We start from the raw sequence: 23,756 nt of genomic DNA, 5'->3' as shown, positions 1-23,756 counted from the left end.
ACATCATACATTAGGGAGTTCCATTTTGTAGGAGTATTTTTATACTCTTGGTAAAAACGGATGTCTGAAAAATCCTATATTTGAACTTACCAACTATTTTGTTATATTTTTCCTTATGTATAAATACGTCTATATAGATGGAAATATAAATTAAAAGCTGTTGTGATTTAAAAACAATTTTTTGTTTTTAAAAATAGAAAATATTTTTACAATTTTTTAACATTGTTTGGCCGTTGTTTTTTGGAAACAATTTTTAAAAACAAAGTAAAATAAAGACCAATTTTAAAGAACAAGTAGAAGTTGTTTTCACTATTTTTCAAAAACAAAAAGAAAATATAAGCATGTTTGACCATGTTTTCTGCAACTTATTTTTAAAAACTATTTTTTATTTTTTAACTTAAAAACACCTTATCTTTTTAATATCCTAACATCTTCTATCCAAATTTTCGAAATTTTGACATCTTTAAGGATTTAATTTTTTTCTTAATTAAGGAAATTTTCCAAAATTTGAGATATTTATTTATTTTTCTTAATTAATGAAAGATTCTAATATTTTAAAATCCTTACAAAAACGGTTTTTAAAAAATGAATCGAACCAATATAGTTGGTATTATATGTGATAAAAACTGAACCGACCAAATTTGGATTGAAAGAACCGAAACAAACCAAGCCTTGTGAGGTCGGTTTGGTTTGGTTTTTGTGGATCGATTTTGACCCAACTTATTAACATTTTTTTAGTCCTAAACTTAATTGTAGATTTGTGTTTGTTTTGAGCTTAAATCTTATTAATTTAAGTTTATATTAGGCCCTAAGTCTAATTTGTTTTTAAAATTAATTTAAACTAACTTGGATTTGATGTTAAAAATATATTAAATACATTTAAAATTAATTTGACCATGATATAAAAAGAATGAATTACTTTAATAGAATCTAATATAATTTTTTTTTATCAAATATCAAACAATTATATATAAGTTTTAGGACATCAGTTTAGTTATGTTTTTATTGGTTAGGAGACAAGAAAATAAAAAATTGAATTGACAAGATCAATTTTCAAAATTCTCAAATCGAACCGTTTTTTTAATTTTTTTTTTGAAAAACGAACCAATATGATCAATTTTGGTTGGTTTTGATCGATTTATCGATTTTTTCGATTTTTCTTACATCCCTAGGTGGAAGAGGATTCTTAGTAAGCCCTAAGGTGAGTTGGCCTAAGAAATTCTTAAATGGACTAGATTATATATGTTAATAATGAGAGTAACCATTCCCAAAGAACTCCTTACTTAGTAACATTGATGTACACTTAATTTGGACTAAATAAAAAGGTATGTTAATAAAATAACTTTCCAAAGTTTTAACATTGATGTCAAGGACACCCGGACTTAATGAAAAAGGTATGTTGATAAATTAACTTTCCAACTTTAAGGTAAGTGGATGAGGATAGCATGAAAGCACATCGATCATTTATAATAATTGAGCAATGAACTATGATAGTGCATACAAATCTAGTGTATCTAAAGCATTGATATGTAGAAAAGTCTCATCACAAAACAACTCATCATTCTAGAATAAGATTTCCTGATTCTTAGCTTAGATTTGAGATTATTTTTTAGAAATCTAAAAATCTCAAATTTCTATGATCACACATTTCTATAATCATATCCATTAGATTCTAACTTGAGATGATGCATATGGATACGATCCACCACAAGGCCTCCATGGCTCAAAAAGAATTTTTGAAAACTGTTATATGATGTTTTATAAAAACAAAAATTTGTTTGAAAATTTGAAACATTTTAAACCTATTTTCTATGTTTTTAATATGGTTTAAAAATAACTTTTGTACATAATACTTTATTTTTAATCATTTTCATATTTATATAATTAGTTCTTAAAACAATTTTTTAAAAATAAGTGAAAATAATTAAAAAGAACTAAAAAGGGTTTTTTAAAAACACTCTGTTTTCTATTTTATAATTATCAAACGTGTTTTCTTATCTTTTTGTTTTAAAGAATAGAAAATTATTTAACAAACCGTAATGCTTTCCTATTTTCAAACAATTTGTTAACAAATATGAGCAAGTAAATGGTATTAAACACTTACATATTTAGGATCCAAATGTAAATGGTATGCTGAGTCACCTTATTAACGCCTTAGATGTTCAGAATCCTAACAAATAAATCATGCGAAGTTGGCCAAAAGTATCCTTAGGTGCGAGCTCGATGCGCAAGGGTTCGCCCCAGGGTGATTTCCACAAATCCAAGTTCGGCCACAACGTAATGTGCTTCTTCCGGACACACAGATTATCGGGCCAAAGTTATTCGTACCTTATGAGCTTGCTGAACACCGAGCAATTAATCATACAACAGGTAATCTATAATTGAGTCCATCCAACACGACCGTCCACATTTTAAAGAGTCTTTTTTATTTAAAAAGACTCTCAAACTACACACTTTAAATTAATTTTTTATTTTCATTTAAAAACCATCTTTGAGAGTTTTATTTAACTCATGAGAGATTTAAAAATAATATTCTATTTTTAAAAATAAAAATTCATTTTAAAATATTAATAAAAATGTTTAGTTGATGTTCTTTAGAAGCAGTATTTAAAAACAAAAGGGAATTGCTTTTTTTTTTTTTAAAATAAAAAGTAAAAATTGTTTTCATCAATTTTTAAAAAAACAAAAAAAATAAAGAAATAAGAAAAAAATTAAGAATAATTAAGTGAAACTTAACTAATAGCTTAAATTCTTTAATGGATGTCCTAATTTTTAAAAATAATTTGAAATTAAAAAATTATTTAATTAATTATATAGTAAATAAAAAATTCAAAATATTATGTCAATAATTGAATACTAAATGTATTAATGAATAATATATAGAAAGTCTATTTTATTTCTAGTATTTACTAGTGGAACATGGTATCATTTTTTATGCCTAAATAAATATTTAGCATTTTCAAATATTTTCTATTTGAGAGGAAATGTGGCTAGAATTAAATCACAAAGTTAAGCTAAAAACAATTGAATTCCTAAGACAATGAGCTTTCCTTTGGCTAGTTATTAATAAAATAAGGGGGAGGAAGTAAAATGAACATAAAACGTCCTTCCAATATCAATATGATTCAATAACCCCAAAATATTAATGAATATCAATCGGCCTTCAAATATCAATGATACAATAACCCCAAAATTATATTTTTGTAATAAATTTAAACTCTAAATATTTTTATAGTTTTTAATTTTATTTCTATATACCAAAAAAATTATAAAATCTTAATAATTTTTACATTACAAAATAGATAAAAACATTTAACAATAATACTAATAATAATAATAATAATATCTTTACTATTAATAACAAGTTAGATTTTGAAGGAGTATATTTGAAATTCAGGAACTATTTTCTATTTACAAAAAGCCCTAAACAACCTCAAAATTTCCAAAACATCCATAGATCTGGTCCAAAGTTAACCTCAAAAGACCAAAGTTTGAGGTGGTAATAATAATAATAACAATAATTAATATAGAAATAGCAAAATCCTTTGTAGATATAGAAATAAAAAAAATCCTTTGTGTAGCCTAATCATAATAATCATAATAATAATAATATCTTTGTTATCAACAACGAGTTAGTTTGAAAGGAATATATCTGAAATTCAGGAACTATTTTCAAAAAGCCCTAAAGGACCTCAAACTTTTGAAAACATCCGTAGAACTAGTTCAAATCAACCTCAAAAGACCAAAGTTTGATGTGGTAATAATAATAATAATAAATATAGAAATAGCAAAATCCTTTGTAGAGCCTACGGGACCATTCCTTCGTAACCAATCCACTAAACAAACCTATTTAAAAAAAGGGGTTTTCAGTTTATGAATTTCTATTTTAAGCCATTACATAACTTAAAATTGTCCACATCCAAGACCTATAAAGATATCACTTGTCACATATTGAGAGGGAAGGAATAAGACATAAACATGGGACTCTCCATCACCAAGCAATGGGTAGTTTTTGCTCTTCTTTGCATGGTTTTGCTGAGCAACGTACAAGCCATATCAATCGACAATGGGGTTCTTGATCCATGCAAAGGGCCAAAACCACCGGTTGGTTGTGTCAGCGACTCCCATGCGCCTCGACAAGAAGCCAATCCATGGAATAGGGGTTGCTCGAAGATCACCCGATGCCGAGGTTGATCGAAACTGCTTTAATGGAACCGTGGATGATTGGGACCATTGAGGTTGGAGACAAGAAGAATCTTCGTACGTTGATTGAGTCTCCCATGTTGATCGTTCATCCAAATTGAATTAGTGTTTTACATTGTATTTAAATTATATAAAGTGTTCTCTTATTCCTACGGTTCTTTCTTCTTCTTCTTCTTCTTCTTCTACTTCTTTTTTTTTTTTTATCATTTTTCCCCTTTTTATTTTTTGGAATTAAATAACCATAACCATTATTATAATGTCATATGTTAGGGAGTTCCATTTTGCAGGAGCATTTTTATACTCCTGGTAGAAATGGATGTTTGAAAAATCCTATATTTGAACTTACCAACTATTTTGTTATATTTTTCCTTATGTATAAATGCGTCTATATAGATGGAAATATAAATTAAAAGCCCATTTGGCTGTGATTTAAAAACAGTTTTTTGTTTTTAAAAATAGAAAAATATTTTTATAAATTTTTAACATTGTTTGGCTGTTATTTTTTGGAAACAATTTTAAAGAACAAGTAGAAGTTGTTTTCACTGTTTTTTTGAAAAACAAAAAGAAAATATAAACATGTTTGACCATGTTTTCTATAACTTATTTTTAAAAACCGTTTTTTATTGTTTAACTTAAAAACAGTTTATTAAGAGAATCTAGTTTCCTTATCTTTTTAATATCCTAACATGATCTTCTATCCAAATTTTCTAAATTTTGACATCTTTGAGGATTTAATTTTTTTTCTTAATTAAGGAAATTTTCTAAATTTTGAGATATTTAATTTTTTTTCTTAATTAATGAAAGATTCTCATATTTTAAAATCCTTACAAAAACGGTCTTTAAAAATGAATCGAACCAATATAGTTGGTATTATATGTGATAAAAATTGAACTGACCAAATTTGGATTGAAAGAACTGAAACAAACCAAGCCTTGTGAGGTCGGTTTGGTTTGGTTTTTGTGGATCGATTTTGACCCAACTTATTAACATTTTTTAGTCTTAAACTTAATTGTAGATTTGTGTTTGTTTTGAGCTTAAATCTTATTAATTTAATTTTATATTAGGCCCTAAGTAAAATTTATTTTTAAAATTAATTTAAACTAACTTGGATTTGATGTTAAAAATATATTAAATACATTTAAAATTAATTTGACCATAATATAAAAAGAATGAATTACTTTAATAGAATCTAATATAATTTTTTTTTATCAAATATCAAACAATTATATATAAGTTTTAGGACATCAGTTTAGTTCTGTTTTTATTGGTTAGGAGACAAGAAAATTAAAAATCGAATTGACAAGATCAGTTTTCAAAATTCTTAAATCGAACCCTTTTTTTTTTTTTTTTTGAAAAACGAACCAATATGATCGATTTTGGTTGGTTTGGATTGGTTTAGCGATTTTTTTTATTTTTCTTACACCCCTAGATGGAAGAGGATTCTTAGTAAGCCCTAAGGTGAGTTGGCCTAAGAAATTCTTAAATGGACTAGATTATATATGTTAATAATGAGAGTAACCAATCCCAAAGAACTCCTTACTTAGTAACATTGATGTACACTTAATTTGGACTAAATAAAAAGGTATGTTAATAAAATAACTTTCCAAAGTTTTAACATTGATGTCAAGGACACTCGGACTTAATGAAAAAGGTATGTTGATAAAATAACTTTCCAATTTTAAGGCAAGTGGATGAAGATAGCATGAAAGCACATCGATCATTTATAATAATTGAGCAATGAACTATGATAGTGCATACAAATCTAATGTATCTAAAACATTGATATGTAGAAAAGTCTCATAAAAAAACAACTCATCATTCTAGAATAAGATAACCTGATTCTTAGCTTAAATTTGAGATTATTTTTTAGAAAACTAAAAATCTCACATTTCTATGATCACACATTTCTATAATCATATCCATTAGATTCTAACTTGAGAAGGTGCATAGGGATACGATACACCACAAGGCCTCCATGGCTCAAAAACAATTTTTGAAAACTGTTATATGATGTTTTGTAAAAACAAAAGTTTGTTAGAAAATTTGAAATATTTTTAACCTATTTTCTATGTTTTTAATATGGTTTAAAAATAATTTTTGTGTATATTTCTTTATTTTTAATCATTTTTTATATTTGTATAATTAGTTCTTAAAACAATTTTTGAAAAATAAGTGCAAATAATTAAAAATAACTAAAAAGGATTTTTTAAAAACACTATGTTTTCTATTTTATAATTGTCAAACATGTTTTCTTATCTTTTGTTTTAAAATAATAAAATTATTTAACAAACCATAATGCTTTCCCATTTTTAAACAATTCGTTAACAAATATGAGCAAGTAAATGGTATTAAACACTTACATATTTAGGATCCAAATGTAAATGGTATGCTGAGTCACCTTATTAACGCCTTAGATATTCAGAATCCTAACAAATACATCATGCGAAGCTGGCCAAAAGTATCCTTAGGTGCGAGCTCGATGCGCAAGGGTTCGCCCCAGGGTGATTTCCACAAATCCAAGTTCGGCTAAAACGTAATGTGCTTCTTCCGGGCACACACATTTTAAATAGGATCCGCTATAAGATCGCAAGTACAATTCCCCATTGATTATGGCATATCGGGCCGAAGTTACTCGTACCTTATGAGCTTGCTGAACACCGGGCAATTAATCATACAATAGGTAATCTATAATTGAGTCCATCTAACATGGCCGTCCACATTTTAAAGAGTCTTTTTTATTTAAAAAGATTCTCAAACCACACACTTTAAATTAATTTTTAATTTCATTTAAAAACCATCTTTGAGAGTATTATTTAACTCACGAGAGATTTAAAAATAATATTCTATTTTTAAAAATAAAAAGTTATTTTAAAATATTTATAACAATGTTGAGTTGATGTTCTTTAGAAGCAATATTTAAAAACAAAAGGGAATTGCTTTTTTTTTTTTTTTAAAGAAAAAGTAGAAATTGTTTTCATCAATTTTTTTTTAAAAAAAAAAAGAGAAATAAGAAAAAAAATTTAAGAATAATTAAGTGAAACTTAACTAATAGCTTAAATTCTTTAATGGATGTCCTAATTTTTAAAAATAATTTGAAATTAAAAAATTATTTAATTAATTATATAGTAAATAAAAAATTCAAAATATTATGTCAATAATTGAATACTAAATGTATTAATGCATAATATATAGAACGCCCATTTTATTTCTAGTATTTACTAGTGGAACATGGTATCATTTTTTATGCCTAAATAAATATTTAGCATTTTCAAATATTTTCTATTTGAGAGGAAATGTGGCTAGAATTAAATCACAAAGTTAAGCTAAAAACAATTGAATTCCTAAGACAATGAGCTTTCCTTTGGCTAGTTATTAATAAAATAAGGGGGAGGAAGTAAAATGAACATGAACGTCCTTCCAATATCAATATGATTCAATAACCCCAAAATATTAATGAATATCAATCGGCTTCAAATATCAATGATACAATAACCCCAAAATTATATTTTTGTAATAAATTTAAACTCTAAATATTTTTATAGTTTTTAATTTTATTTCTATATACAAAAAAAATTATAAAATCTTAATAATTTTTACATTACAAAATAGATAAAAACATTTAATAATAATAATAATAATAATAATAATAATAATATCTTTACTATTAATAACAAGTTAGATTTTGAAGGAGTATATTTGAAATTCAGGAACTATTTTCTATTTTCAAAAAGCCCTAAACAACCTCAACATTTCAAAAACATCCATAGATCTAGTCCAAAGTTAACCTCGAAAGACCAAAGTTTGAGGTGGTAATAATAATAATAACAATAATTAATATAGAAATAGCAAAATCCTTTGTGTAGCCTAATAATAATAATAACAATAATAATAATAATAATAATAATAATAATAATATCTTTGTTATCAACAACGAGTTAGTTCGAAAGGAATATATCTCAAATCCAGGAACTATTTTCAAAAAGCCCTAAAGGACCTCAAACTTTTGAAAACATTCGTAGAACTAGTCTGAATCAACCCCGAAAGACCAAAGTTTGAGGTGGTAATAATAATAATGATAAATATAGAAATAGCAAAATCCTTTGTAGCGCATTTGAGACCATTCCTTTAATAATAATAGTGAAAAAAATATATAGAAATAGCAAAATCCTTTGTAGAGCGTATGAGACCATTCCTTCGTAACCAATCCACTAAACAAACCTATTTAAAAAAAGGGGGTTTTGAGTTTACGAATTTCTATTTTAAGCCATTACATAACTTAAAATTGTCCACATCCAAGACCTATACAGATATCACTTGTCACATATTGAGAGGGAAGGAATAAGACAAAAACATGGGACTCTCCATCACCAAGCAATGGGTAGTTTTTGCTCTTCTTTGCATGGTTTTGTTGAACAACGTACAAGCCATATCAATCGACAACGGGGTTCTTGACCCATGCAAAGGGCCAAAACCGCCGGTTGGTTGTGTCAGCGACTCCCATGCGCCTCGACAAGAAGCCAATCCATGGAATAGGGGTTGCTCGAAGATCACCCAATGCCGAGGTTGATCGAAGTTGCTTTAATAGAACCATGGATGATTGGAACCATTGAGGTTGGAGACAAGAAGAATCTTTGTACGTTGATAGAGTCTCCCATGTTGATCGTTCATCCCAACTGAATAAGTGTTTTACATTGTATTTAAATTATATAAAGTGTTCTCTTATTCCTACGGTTCTTTCTTTTTCTTCTTTTTCTTATTGTTTTTTCCTTCTTTTTTTTTTCCCTTTTTTATTTATTAGGATTAAATAACCATAACCATTATTATAACATCATACGTTAGGGAGTTCCATTTTGCAGGAGTATTTTTATACTTCTGTAAAAATGGATGTATGAAAAATCCTATATTTGAACTTACCAACTATTTTGTTATATTTTTCCTTATGTATAAATGCATCTATATAGATGGAAATATAAATTAAAAGCCTGTTTGGCTCTGATTTAAAAACAATTTTTTATTTTTAAAAATAGGAAAATATTTTTATAAATTTTTAACATTGTTTGGTTGTTGTTTTTTGGAAACAATTTTTAAAAACAAAGTAAAATAAAGAACAATTTTAAAGAACAAGTAGAAGTTGTTTTCACTGTTTTTCAAAAACAAAAGGAAAATATAAACATGTTTGACTATGTTTTCTGCAACTTATTTTTAAAAACTATTTTTTATTTTTTAACTTAAAAATAGTTTATTAAGACAATCTAGTTTCCTTATCTTTTTAATATCCTAACATGATCTTCTATCCAAATTTTCTAAATTTTGACATCTTTGAGGATTTAATTTTTTTCTTAATTAAGGAACTTTTCTAAATTTTGAGATATTTTCTTCTTCTTTTTTCTTAATTAATGAAAGATTCTCATATTTTAAATTCCTTACAAAAATTGTTTTTAAAAAATGAATCGAACCAATATAGTTGGTATTATATGTGATAAAAACTGAACCGACCAAATTTGGATTGAAATAACCAAAACAAACCAAGCCTTGTGAGGTTGATTTGGTTTGTTTTTTGTGTGTGGATGGATTTTGACCCAACTTATTAACATTTTTTAGTCCTAAACTTAATTGTAGATTTGTGTTTGTTTTGAGCTTAAATCTTATTAATTTAAGTTTATATTAGGCCCTAAGTCTAATTTGTTTTTAAAATTAATTGAAACTAACTTGGATTTGATGTTAAAAATATATTAAATGCATTTAAAATTAAATTGACCATAATATAAAAAAAATGAATTACTTCAATAGAATCTAATATAATTTTTTTTTTATCAAATATCAAACAATTATATATAAGTTTTAGGACATCAGTTTAGTTCGGTTTTTATTGGTTAGGAGATCGAATCGTCTTTTTTTTTTTTTTGAAAAACAAACCAATATGATCAATTTTGGTTGGTTTGGATCGGTTTATCGATTTTTTCGATTTTTCTTACACCCCTAGGTGGAAGAGGATTCTTAGTAAGCCCTAAGGTGAGTTGGCCTAAGAAATTCTTAAATGGACTAGATTATATATGTTAATAATGAGAGTAACCAATCCCAAAGAACTCCTTACTTAGTAACATTGATGTACACTTAATTTGGACTAAATAAAAAGGTATGTTAATAAAATAACTTTCCAAAGTTTTAACATTGATGTCAAGGACACTCGGACTTAATGAAAAAGGTATGTTGATAAAATAACTTTCCAACTTTAAGGTAAGTGGATGAGGATAGCATGAAAGCACATCGATCATTTATAATAATTGAGCAATGAACTATGATAGTGCATACAAATCTAATGTATCTAATGCATTGATAGGTAGAAAAGTCTCATAAAAAAACAACTCATCATTCTAGAATAAGATTTCCTGATTCTTAGCTTAGATTTGAGATTATTTTTTAGAAAACTAAAAATCTCACATTTCTATGATCACACATTTCTATAATCATATCCATTAGATTCTAACTTGAGAAGGTGCATAGGGAAACGATACACCACAAGGCCTCCATGGCTCAAAAAGAATTTTTGAAAACTGTTATATGATATTTTGTAAAAACAAAAATTTGTTTGAAAATTTGAAATATTTTTAACCTATTTTCTATGTTTTTAATATGGTTTAAAAATAACTTTTGTATATATTACTTTATTTTTAATATTTTTTTATATTTATATAATTAGTTCTTAAAACAATTTTTGAAAAATAAGTGAAAATAATTAAAAATAACTAAAAAGGGTTTTTTAAAAACACTCCGTTTTCTATTTTATAATTATCAACCGTGTTTTTTTTTTTTTTTTTTAAGAATAGAAAATTATTTAACAAACCGTTAACGCTTTCCCATTTTCAAACAATTCGTTAACAAATATGAGCAAGTAAATGGTATTAAACACTTACATGTTTAGGATCCAAATGTAAATGGTATGCTGAGTCACCTTATTAACGCCTTAGATATTCAGAATCTTAACAAATACATCATGCGAAGTTGGCCAAAAGTATCCTTAGGTGCGAGCTCGATGCGCAAGGGTTCGCCCCAGGGTGATTTCCACAAATCCAAGTTCGGCCAAAACGTAATGTGCTTCTTCCGGACACACATTTTAAATAGGATCCGCTATAAGATCGCAAGTACAATTCCCCATTGATTGTGGCATATCAGGCCGAAGTTACTCGTACCTTATGAGCTTGCTGAACACCGGGCAATTAATCATACAATAGGTAATCTATAATTGAGTCTATCCAACACGGCCGTCCACATTTTAAAGAGTTTTTTATTTAAAAAGACTCTCAAACTACACACTTTAAATTAATTTTTTATTTTCATTTAAAAACCATCTTTGAGAGTTTTATTTAACTCATGAGAGATTTAAAAGTATATTCTATTTTTAAAAATAAAAAATTATTTTAAAATATTTATAACAATGTTTAGTTGATGTTCTTTAGAAGCAGTATTTAAAAACAAAAGGGAATTGCTTTTTAAAAGAAAAAGTAAAAATTGTTTTCATCATAAAAAAAACTTAGTATATTTTTAAGTTTATTTAAAATAGAATAATATTAACAATTATTAATTTTAAATTATTGTTATTTATTTTTAACAAAAGAAATCAATTGTTTTGTGAGAATGTGAGTATTGATATTTTTATAATATTTATAAAAAATATAATTTCTGATTTTATTATAATAATGCTATTAATATTTTGTTAAATAATATATTGGGAAAAGTAGAATTTGATTCCCTAATACAAAAATATATGGAAAAAACTCTAAATTTTTTAAATCAGTATTATATTCATCTATTTAAAAATAATTTGAAATTCATGGGTTTTTTAACGAGTCATCTAATTATTTCTAAAAATATCATTTTACTTGTAATGTCATTCAAATTAATTGATAACTAGGATGTTTCCCTTCCTTTTAGATATTTTATTATTATTATTATTATTATTATTATTATTATTGTTATTGTTATTATTATTATTATTTGAGATTTTTTTTTTCTAAAAACAAACTTCTCGTAGGATTCTTATTTAGTTTCCTAAAAGTTTAGGAAATATTATGCATAAAAAATCCTATTTAAATAGGATTATTATTATTTTTATTTCCTAAAATTTTAAGAGAAAATATTGTCTAACAAATCCTATTTAATCATAATTACTAATTCAAAGAGTAATAAGGTTGTTTATTAAATAATAAATAATAAATTTAATAATATATAATTATTTTAATTATGATTAATTTATTTAATATAAAATATTTATTTATTTATTTTTATACTATATATCAAAATACAATCATATTGTAAAACATTTTATATTTGAAAAACTCTTATAACAAATTTTATTCTCTATTATATTAAACAATTATTAATATTATATAATAAATACAAATTTATTATTGATTTATTTATTTATTATCAAGAATATGAATTTATTTTTAACTTATTAATACTAGAAGAAACTTTTATTTTTTTTCAAATTCTTACTTTATAATGTTTCTAGAGAAAAAAAAAATCTCAAATAATAAAATAATTAAAATAATAATAATAAAATATCTATGAAAGAGTTTAGTTGTCAATTGATTTGGATGACATGACAAGTAAAGGAGCATTTTTAGGAATAATTGGATGACTCATTAAAAAGTGCATGTATTATAAATTATTTTTAAATAGATGAAGATAATATTAATTTAAAATATTTGAGGTTCTTTTTTTTTCATATATTTTCATATTAGTGAATCAAATCCACTAGAAACTTGTATTTTGGGAGGCACATTGGAAATAATATGGATTTCAAAACCCTAGAATAGAAAATATGATATTCAACCAATAATATAAAAAATAATATGGTTCTTGTGCACTTTGTGTTGAGTGGACTTTTGATACCCACTTTGCCCTTACCCAATCTCCATGTTAGCATCCACGTTGAGATAGCAACCAGAAGGGTTAAAAAAATAATTACATAAATTCCCCAAACATCTCTCTCTTCACTTCCTTACCACCCGCACTGAAGCTAAAGACCCCTAAATTTGAAACCATAAACCCTCCCTGATCTTCCTCTAAATCTAAATAACCTAAATGCCATGAAATCCTTCTTGTGATTTTCTCATATATCCCCAAAATCCCTATAATCTCGAGAAACGAACCTTAATCCTTATTCGCACAAGTCAATGTTGTAGATTTGAGAGCATGGGGAAACCCTAACCTCTTTGTCTAAAGATCTAGCTCTGAATCTCTATCTTCATCGTCGTCATCAGGTGATATATTTTTATGTTGGTATATTTATGGTGGTTTGTTTGTGTTAATTTTTTTTTTCACATTGAGAAAGGAGGGTGTGTCGAAGCATGACTATGAAATCTACATATTCTCTATTTCTCTATGTACAAAACTTCATTTTTCTCTGTAAATTCCTCTAAATTAAGGGCTTCTTTCAGAGATTCAATTAAGTTGCTAATCTTTTGTATTGTTTCTCGAAAACCCCTTTTTCTTTTTCTTTTTCTTTTTTTGGAAAATGTTCTCAAATTTTGAAGGTAAGAAATTTGTTTATTTTTAATATTGAAACAGAAACCCAATTTCAGTAATGAATTGAATATGTTTATTATTATTATTATTATTATTATTATTTGTTATTTGTTTGGTTAATTTAGAGGTTTGTGGGTTGGTTGATTATCTCTTAGAAATCATTGATCTTAAATTTTGTTTCTTTTTATTAATAAATTGAAGATGTTTTTTTTTTATTAGTTTTTTGTTTTGTTAATTTGGAGGTTTGTGGGTTGGTTGATTATCTCTCATAAATCATTGATCTTAATTTTTTTTTATTAATAAATTGAAGATTTTTTTTTATTCGTTTTTTGTTTGGTTAATTTGGAGTTTTGTGGTTTGGTTGATTATCTATTAGAAATCGTTGATCTTAATTTTTTATTTTTTATTTTTGGGAAATTCTAGGAATACTTACAATTGATGTGATTTTCTTTTTCTTTTTAATGCTTGGTGGTACTGGGTTTAAGTTTGTTATGGATGTTTGGGTAGGCATTATTGAAATTAGTGTGTTTATTTTGAGAAATTTAGTTTTCTAGTTGAGGAATTTATGCTTCTGAAACAGCAAGCATTCAGTTGAGGAATTGTTTTAGGGTTTAAACCATACTAGATTTTAATTTTGTTGTTTCTACATCTTTTAAAGAATGATTTTAGGCGATTAGAATGTGTTCTTTTGTTGTTTTAGGGTTTTTAGGTTGAAAATTGATATGGATTTATGTTTATTAGATTGAGTTAGAATTTTTTTTCCCACGAATTTATCTAAGAAGCCATGATATGTAATTGTGTTTTGAGATGGTTTTATACTAATTAGTTTTATATGTGTCTATTTTTGTGTATTTATCTGAGTTTTTTTTTTTTTTTTTTTGGTTTTATATTTTGAAAAATGGTTTTTGGTTCATGACTCTTAGAATTAGAAAGGTTTAAGCCAAGTAGGATGAGTTAGCTCTGTAACTTTGGATTTATTTAATATTATTTTTTTAGGTTCTGTTTTGGGGATCAGATTACATTTATGAGTCTTTAAATTTGAGATGACTCTTATTTTATTTTATTTTATTTTTTGTTAAATGGTACTATGGTTTTCATACTACATAACAAATGTAGACATAGGCATTATCGAGGCTTGGAGACCATTGATGCAGTTCTTTTAATTACATTCTTTTTTACCATAACTTAGGATTGGTTTTTGCTTGAAAATATTGATTCTTCATTTTGGTCTCCCTCATAGTTAATTTAAGCATCATTATTTCTACATCTTTGTAAATAATTTTTTGGCTTGAATTGTATAGCATACTCATACAATTCAAAGTGGCAAAAGTCCTGACCCACAAATTACCATCTCACGTGGATTTGGGAGATAAGAAATTTACAAATTGAAATACATTGAGTTTTGATAATTCTTACATATTGAAAACCTTTTTATTTGTACAATATATTCTGACGACATTTCAATATTTATGTTTGCATTCATTTTATTTTAAAATTTTAAGCAAATTCATGGGTCACAAAGGCTATCATGTGCTTCAAACTTGGACTTTAATATCTGAGAAACATTCCCTTATTATAATATGAAATGCTTTCGAAAGTTGGTTATAGAATTCTTAGGGAAATGCTTTTAAATAGAACCTTTTTTTCTCTTCAATCTATTACTTTTAGGAAGATTTTAGTTCAAGTCATACAATTTCATATGAAAAAAATTTGTCAAATCCTCTTTTATGTGAAATTATGGATTTTAATTAGTGTTTTATAGAACCCTAATATTAGGAATATTATTGTTTGTGTTGGAATACCCAATTTTCTCTTCAAATCCTTGAGCCCAATGTACCATCTCAAACATTTCTTTTTGTTTTACAAATGAATGTTGGAAATAGAATAGGCTCATGAAGACCAAAGAACCAAGAACCAATTTGGGGTAGATTTGGAGATCAATCATTGAATGGTTCAAATGATTTATTTTTCTAGTTTTATTTGATTTTGAGTAGATCCAGTGGCTATACTTATAGTAATAAATACACACTACCCTGTTTTTCATGGTGATCATGTTAGACTAAGATTTTTTTATCAACCTCTACATGTGACTTATGCCAAGAAGTGAAAGCCATTACTCATGGCAGGCTCCATTTTAAGACTTTTGTGAATGATGGATGGACCTGAACTTAAACATTTTTCATGTCTCAAAGTTAAAATATTCTTTTATATGTTTGTTTTATAAGTTTGTAGGAAATTTGAGTATTAATTATTGAGTATAAATTTTATGCTCAGATGGCCTTGCAAGAAAGTTTAGCTAAATTCAAGAAGCAACAAGAGAAGTGCCAATTGACTCTCATTAGCATTGCAACCGAAGCAAGATCCCTTGAGCCTAGAGTACCTTGAGATGCATGTTGGAGCAGTTGAGCCTAGTGATCGTGCTTTGGTAGCGATGATGTAATTGCTATTGGTGGTAGTCTTTGTGTAGCTATGAATTTGCTTGTTAATCATATTGTAAAAGTTTGAATGTTAGTTGTATATTAAAATACTTTGATCCACTAGTTCTTATGCAAATGCTAGTGTTTTTCTCTATTATTTTAAGGTGTATATTAGTTACTGCTATTAGTGGAAAGAATAGACAGACACTTGATTCCTACATCTTCATCATGGTTAAAAAAATTATATGATATTACATGATTTATTATAAATTTTACTCTCAAATATCAAAGATGTGTAATTTAATTCAGTTGGTTATTTTATTTTATGAGATCAAGGTTTTGATTTCTTTATGATAGTGCTACTGCTTGACCAGATTAGATTTATCAAAAATCTTTATCCAATTGAGATTTATGTGGAAAGTTAAGATAATATTTTAGAATTAGATGCTACTACTTTTGGTTTGGACTAGCGATCTTGTAGCCAACTCTTGATGGATTTCTAAGAACTATTGTAACTCGGGACTATTGTTCTTGGTAATATCTTTAACCTCATTTGGAGTGATGTTTTTGCCCTTAAAAAAACTAGAATAGCAATGTTTAGAGAGGTTATAAACTCAAACACTTTAAAATTATTTAATCTTTATATGTATTTTTTTTTTATGAAATTAAAATGAGTTGAAATAAGTATAAAATTAATTTATTGACTTTAATTCTATTGTATTTATTTCCAAATGTTCTTTTTTTATACTTCTCCTTTCTAAATTCTTCTTTTCCCATCAATTTAAGGCAACCTTAAAGCAAAACTGCAGATAGCATATCCAAACATCTCCTAAATAACAATGTCATGTTGTTTTCCATCTACAAGCACCACCAGAATTGGACAAAAAACTCACACATAATATCAATTTCTCTCATTTCAACCTAGCATAAAAATTAAGTCAAATCACAATTGTGGCCCATGATAGGAGAAAGAATATTAAGTCTCTTCCTCTTATGATTCAAAACAAGAAGAAAGATTTTGAGCATAACAACAAATTTATAAAAGAAAAAAAAAATCACTTAGGTTGTTGCTAGGCCATTGTCATGAAACTAAGAACCTTCAGTTATGTGATGAAAATAAGAAGCTTCAGTTCATTTCCCTTTTTCAACCTCATCAGGTATTAGGCCATTGTTGTAGGTTCATCCCATTGAAGTTACAAAGAGAAATAATTTGTGAAAAATCATTATAAAAAACAATAAATAAGTAGAAATTCATATGTCAAGACTCTATCAAAGGCTTACATACCAAAGGCTTACTCAAAGTTAATGATTTTGATGAGTTGGATGGATGATTGAGATTTGGGGCCCATTCAAGTGCGCCAGTTTGTGTGACTAGGTACTAACACATCTTTTTTTCCCCCTTTTAATGTTCCAAAACTATAAAATTCAATGGCTTAGATTTAAATATCAGCACCATACAAAATCGACAATGTAAGAAACATCATATTGAATGGATCTCTGTGTTGGAACTTTTACATCATACTAAAATACATAATAGCTTTGTTTACAATAAACTAAAAAAGTTATTTTTTCATATTTAAATTTACCAACACAATTTTATTTGTACAAATAATTGAGGTCAATTCTTTAAAGAACTAGTCTCCAAAAATTGATTGTTGAAAGCTTCTATTTACATGCTTCTATTCAGTCTTAAATATGCCAATTTATTTTTTAAAGTAGTAGGCCTACATCATCAAAGTAGGGAAAATATGAGTTTTCAATTGTAGTTGCAAGGCTGTGACAGAGTGCAATATCAACATTAAAGAAAATTAGAAGTGAAAGGCCATTAGATTTAAGGGAAAAAGTGTGAGGGTAGGAGTTTTAACTCCACATGAGGCCCCACAAGATTTTTGTAATCTTTTATCTTCATATTTTAAACTATAATGATAGTAAGGGGGAAAGAGAGTGAATAATAGGTAGGATTATAAAGAAATCTTCATTTTACATTTATTTGCATACACAGTGTTAATCTCCATCACAAATCAAGTTGATTAAGGTGATACCTAAGGGCTATTAAGGTAGTACCTAAGGTATAATCCCTAAAATAACAAAGGTGGACCAATTGACCATACTAAATAATCACATAATGACATGCTTTAAGGGTCACAAATGAAGTTCTGAGGCTTCAGATAGGTAGTGTCCAACTTTAACTAAGGTAGTACCTAAGGTTGATTAAGGTGGTATCTAAGGGCTATTAAGGTAGTACCTAAGGTATAGTCCCTAAAATACCAAAGGTGAACCACTTGACCACATTAAATAATCACATAATGACATGTTTCAAGGGTCACAAATGAAGTTCTGAGGCTTTACACAAGTAGTACCTAACTTTAACTAAGATAGTACCTAAGATCAGTTAAAATAGTACCTAAGGGCTCTTAAGGTAGTACCTAAGATACAATCCCCAAAATACCAAAGGTGGACCAATTGAACACACTAAATAATCACATAATGACATGCTCTAAGGGTCACAAATGAAGTTCTGAGGCTTCACACAAGTAGTACCCAACTTTAACTAAGGTAGTACCTAAGGTCAGTTAAGGTAGTACCTAAGGTTGATTAAGGTGGTACCTAAGGGCTATTAAGGTAGTACCTAAGGTACAGTCCACAAAATAACAAAGGTGAACCACTTGACCACACTAAATAATCACATAATGGCAAGCTCTAAGGGTCACAAATGAAATTCTGAGGCTTCACACAGGTAATACCCACCTTTAACTAAGGTAGTACCTAAAGTCTGTTAAGGTAGTACCTAAGGTTGATTAAGGTGGTACCTAAGGGTTATTAAGGTAGTACCTAAGGTACAATCCCCAAAATAACAAAGGTGAACCACTTGACCACACTAAGTAATCATATAATGGCATGTTCTAAGGGTCACAATGAAGTTTCAAGGCTTCACACAAGTACTACCCAACTTTAACTAAGGTAGTACCTAAGATCGGTTAAGGTAGTACCTAAAGTTGATTAAGGTGGTACCTAAGGGCTATTAAGGTAGTACCTAAGGTACAGTCCCCAAAATAATAATGTGCAACCAGATATGCTGTAAGTTCCATTTGGATTCAATGCGACTTGTAGGTCATATGGTTATTTGGGAACAATATGGTTTCCATAACCCAACACAAAAGTTCAAGTCCACCAACGACTCCAAAATCGTTGATGTGCTCCATTTCAAACAAAGGAACTAAAGAACAATAAATAAAAATTATTTACCTTCAGATTTCGGTTTAGGGTTAGGGCAAAATGCGACTCAAGTCAGTAGTTGAGAAGAAGAGGGAGAATGTAATGCTTTTGGTGATGAGAGGACGAGTTTCGAGCATGCCTAAATACCAATCCAGAAATCCAATATTGGAGGACCGTGATGATGATGATCAAAACGAATAGGCACAAAGTAGATTAATTGGGTGAGAGATTTCTAAATCCAAGTTGGTGAATCGATGGAAATGGAGATGGAGGTAAAGTTTTAATCCTAGGGTTTCTTTAGGTTTTGAGAGGGACAAGGAGAATAACAAATGAGATCTTGAGTTTTCTTTGGTGCTCCGTGGAGAAAGAGGTTTTTTTTTTTTTTGAACATGTAGACGTTTGCTTACTTGGTAGAAAGAGAGGGTAAATTTGGCATTAAAAACCACATAAGCTCAAAGTGCATGAAATCCAAAATATTTTTAATATTAATATGGTTAACTTTAAAATGGGAAAGTTGGGTTTCTATTTTACCAATATTTCCATATCAGCCTATGGAAACCAAAGAAACCCTAATTTTTTATTTTGTCCTCATCTTTACTTGAGTTATTCAAATATGAAAATGAATGAGAAAGAAAATGAGATGTCCATTCCCACTTCTCATTCCCGCATACCAAACATGAACTAATTCATTATATGAAACCTCAAAATATAAAATTAAATTCGGGGATAATAGGATATATCATAATCAATATATTGAAAGATGATATACTTTCAAATTGGATGAAGAAAGAGAAAATGTTTTTGATTAATTCTCACAAAATGGTAAAATTTATTGATGCATGAAGTACTCATCAATAGTTGTAGATATGAAGAACTTGGCCTTGTATCTATGGTCATTGTTTGCTTAATTAGAAATATGAAAATAGACTCAAAAGACTTTTCCAAATGAATTAAAATGCAACTCTTCTTTATACAAAGTAGATTAAGGGGGTGTTTATTTTTTAACTTAATATTGAATGTAATTTGCTTTCAAATTTTAAATGATTTTTTTTTTACCTTTTTTTAATTATTACTTACCTTATTAATACTTAAAAAATGAATATAAATAAAATAATAAAAATAAATAATTTAATACTTAATACCATTAAGTTGGATTTAGAATTAAGTTATATTTAGATTTAAGTTAAAAAAAAAAACAAACAAACAAACATCACTTTAGATAAGTTTCCAAGAGTGATGACATTACATATACCGTCAATTTTATCAATATTTCTATCATTAATGTATGTGATAAAAAATAGTTTTATTAAAAGCATAAACTATTTTAACATCCAATGATCACCACCTACCAAAATAATAATAATAATAACTAGAATTTTCTTTTAAGATAGAGTTTACAAGAAAATATTGAGATATTTGTCAATCATACCATAGGTCTAAGGGATTTTTTTTTTCATTTAAATAATATTATTTTTAAAAAATATTTTATAAAATACTTATAAAAATACAGTACCTTTGAAATTATCTTTTCAAGAGATGATTGTACATATAGGAATCGTCTTTTCAAAATAGGATTTTAGTATATCACACTTTATAATAAAATCATCTTTTGAAAATATGATTTTTGTGTACTTTTTAAAAAAAATTTAAAAAAAGTTTACAAAATGAAGTCATTTTTCAAAAGACCATTTTGACATGGCATCAAAATTGCTATATTTTTACAAATATATATTGAGTACCATTTTTAAAAGAAAATTTTGAATACACATAATAGTAGTATAAAAACCCTAGATCTAGTGGGACGTTTAAGTAATTTGCAATGGCAAGACAATGAAGGGGTATTTCATTCATAGAAGGGAAAAAGGTAAATAACAGCTTGCAACAACTGGGGTATTCCTTACCTTGGGACCGAATTAATGGACCCCTAACGTGATCCTGTTCGGTGGAGCCATGACAACTCAAAAAAAAAAATTGAAGATGGAAAATGACATGGACAGTGGATTTCTTAGCTAGGACATGATCAGTAAAAAGTCATCTTTTTCAGCAAGCCACATGATCCCGTAAAAAGCTGCCATCTTTTTCAGCAGGCCACCAACTCTTAAGACATGGTCTTGCTTCGTATCATTTCGAACCAGTTCATGGTCTAGGCTTTTTATATATGGTTGTTCCCGTACAACACTAGCAATAAAATTAACTGAGTCCGTTTGCTAAAACACTTTTGAATTTGAAAATTTTTATCTTTTAAATATTAGAAATACTAAAAAATACTTTTTATAATTACTGTATAGCATATTATAAGAGTTCGTTTGACAATATTTCTATTCGAAATATTTTTAGTAAAAGTGTTTTATCTATAAATATTTTTAAGAGAATCACTTATAAAGTATTTCTTTTAAAAACAAGTGATTTTTCAACACTATGGGTCTATTTGGTAACTGTTTTAAAAAACAATTCTAAAAAATAATTTTTAAAATAGTTTTTGAAAATTGATTTCTAATTTTTGTAGAACAAAAGTCTGTTTATAAACCTAAAATGCTTTTAACCTATTCTTAATATTTTTAAATATGCTTTAAAAATAATTTTTATATCTAGTGTTTTATTTTTAATCATTTTACATGTTTGTATAATTATTTCTTAAATAACTTTTAGAAAACAATAAAAAAATAATTAAAAGATGTTTCATGAAAATATCATATTTTCTATTTTTAAAAATAGAAAAACAGTTTTTTAGTTGTCAAACACTTTTTCTATATTTTTTTATTTCGTTGAACAGAAAACCGTTGTAAAAAACAGTTCCCAAAAAGACCCTACAAATGAATTTGCAAAATTTTAAAAATATTTCCTAAATTTTTTCAAACACTTTTTAAATTAAAAGTGTTTTCTAAAATCACTGTTAAATGGACTTTATGATTGCTATTGAATCTGTTTTTTTTAAGTTCCTATTACAATATCATTCAATAATCTTTTACAGCAGGGATATTTTTTTGAGTTCATGGTTAAGAAAATTGTAGGAAAAAAATAATAATTTTATTTATTTATTTTAAAATTTTTATTCTTTATATTATTTTTGTTGATGAGAAAATAAGTGGTTCCTATTTAATTATTATTAATAAAACACAAAACAAAGAAAAGGGCATTAATTTTTATTTTCATTTTCTCAAAAATGTCAAGGAAAATGGAAAGAATAATTTGAAAATACAAGAAATTGTGATAAATATCTTATATCATTAGATGATGGCTATGAGAGAACTCATAGGGAAATAGGAATTTCTATTATTGAGAAGGTGCCTTGAAGTGGTAGCCAGGTCCAAAAGCAACATGAAATTGAAATCCTAAACATAATATTTGGATTTCGTTTGAAAGTGATTTTGAGGAATGTTTTTAGTTTAAAAAGTGTTTTAAAAAAAATATAAGGTGTTTGGTAAAATTGAGGAAACACTTTTAAATTTTTTTTAAATCATATGTATTGTTTTTTGAAAAAAAAATGCTTGATAAATGATTTTCTTAAATACACTTCCACTAAAAATATTTTAAAGAGAAATACTTTCAAACGTACCCTTAAAGTAAGAAAGGAATGGAAACCATTTTCCCCCAATTTTTTGTAAGGATTCTCATGTCAAAACTCTCTACAAAAGACGAAGGTCATTGCATTATAATGTGATTAATCAGTTGTGGTTGACAAAGTGGCTTTTAAAAAATTATGAGATATTAGGCTTTAAAATTCGTAGAAAGTCATTAATACCCAATGTTGTATCAACAACTTCCTATGATTCAAGCTGAAATCATTTGTTCATTTTTTAATAAGTAAAATAATGGTTTATAGTAAGTTTTGTCCTCAAATTTCATGAACTTTCAACCAAGTTTAAGCTTTTTGAATCCTTTATATCAATTATATATGCTTTGATTCCCTAAAATATAATTATTCTAGTTTTAGCACTTCAATTTATCTCTCATTTTTGTTACTTGATTTTTGTTCATAAATCATGATATCAATAGCTGCTCTAAGATTGACTTGCCATAGATTTTCTTATAGAAGATGAAAAATGTTTGTCTTATTAGGGCAAACCTAGAGGGGGTGAATGGTTGAAAAAAAAAAAAAATAATTTAGGAGTTGAAGTTCTTTACCCAATTTAATCTATGAAAGGGATCCAAGTAATTTTAAATCAACTGAATCATGTATGAAAATATGAATAAATAATAAAATCATTATCATACAAGAAAATTAATTTGATGTGGAAAACCCTCACACTAACTATGATGTTAATATATATATATATATATATATATATATATATATTGAGTTCTAAGACCTCTAATATAATAATCAACTATATGAAATCAAAGTACATAGATTTAGCTAACAGCTTTATCCTAAAGACTTACTCTTCA

At 27.0% G+C, this 23,756-nt stretch overlaps 1 long non-coding RNA gene across 1 annotated transcript; it reads left to right on the top strand.

Moving 5' to 3' along the window:
• The first annotated feature begins 13,124 nt into the window (after nt 1–13,124).
• Nucleotides 13,125–16,306, top strand: LOC104878495 (uncharacterized). Its single transcript, XR_009466109.1, has 2 exons — nt 13,125–13,469; nt 16,009–16,306. It is a non-coding gene; the product is annotated as an uncharacterized LOC104878495 (long non-coding RNA).
• Nucleotides 16,307–23,756: the final 7,450 nt, after the last annotated feature.

Source organism: Vitis vinifera, chromosome 7 (genome assembly GCF_030704535.1).
Source record: "Vitis vinifera cultivar Pinot Noir 40024 chromosome 7, ASM3070453v1".
NCBI lineage: Eukaryota > Viridiplantae > Streptophyta > Magnoliopsida > Vitales > Vitaceae > Vitis > Vitis vinifera.
This window is presented reverse-complemented; position numbering and strand designations above follow the sequence as displayed.